Genomic DNA, 731 nt, shown 5'->3' with positions numbered 1-731 from the left:
CTCACTGCTCATGAAAACGTTCCCCAATTTTTCCCACTCAAACTGCCCACGCTAACCCCAAAACATAGGAAGCGGGACAAACAATAAATGAGCGGGAATCATTGTATTGAAGGAGGAAGTCAGTGATTGACTTGAGTTGAATCCAGCACTCAGTCCAGAGCCTGGCAGCTACACTCACTGAACTAGACCGAATGAACCATTGACTTTAACTGAGAGTGAGACATCTGCTACTAGCCCAGGAAGAATGAAAAAATCACTTCACTCTTTTTTGCTCTTTAAAATATGTGTGGCCTCTTTATACCTGTATTTGATAGGGACAGCTGAAGATAGACAAGAAATGGCTGGAAGTGGAGTCTTGGGGGCTGCTGCTGCCCCTCAGACCACAGGTGTGTAACATGGTGTGTTGGCTTGCATACCTACAGTCAAGTGAGATGCTAAATCAGTGCATTAGAATGAATATTTTACCTTTATTAATGGGAAGTTATACATGATGACTGGTAAAGCATTTGCAGAGAAGTTTTGTGGGGCAGAAGCAGCTGTCTAAGTAGATGTTCTATATTGAAGCCATAGGTTCGATACATGCATAAACTAGCATGAATGAGTCTAGTCTGTCAATGCAGTGGGGGTACCGCTGCATCTTAGCCAATAGCTGAGTAATAACAACTGACCCAAATTCATCCACTGATGAGAACTGGAAGATAATAATCAACTCAAGGTTGACTTACTAACTT

Source organism: Morone saxatilis, unplaced genomic scaffold (genome assembly GCF_004916995.1).
Source record: "Morone saxatilis isolate NCDOM2014 unplaced genomic scaffold, NCSU_SB_2.0 Contig21, whole genome shotgun sequence".
NCBI classification, from domain to species: Eukaryota; Metazoa; Chordata; class Actinopteri; family Moronidae; genus Morone; species Morone saxatilis.
Note: the sequence above shows the minus strand (reverse complement) of the source record.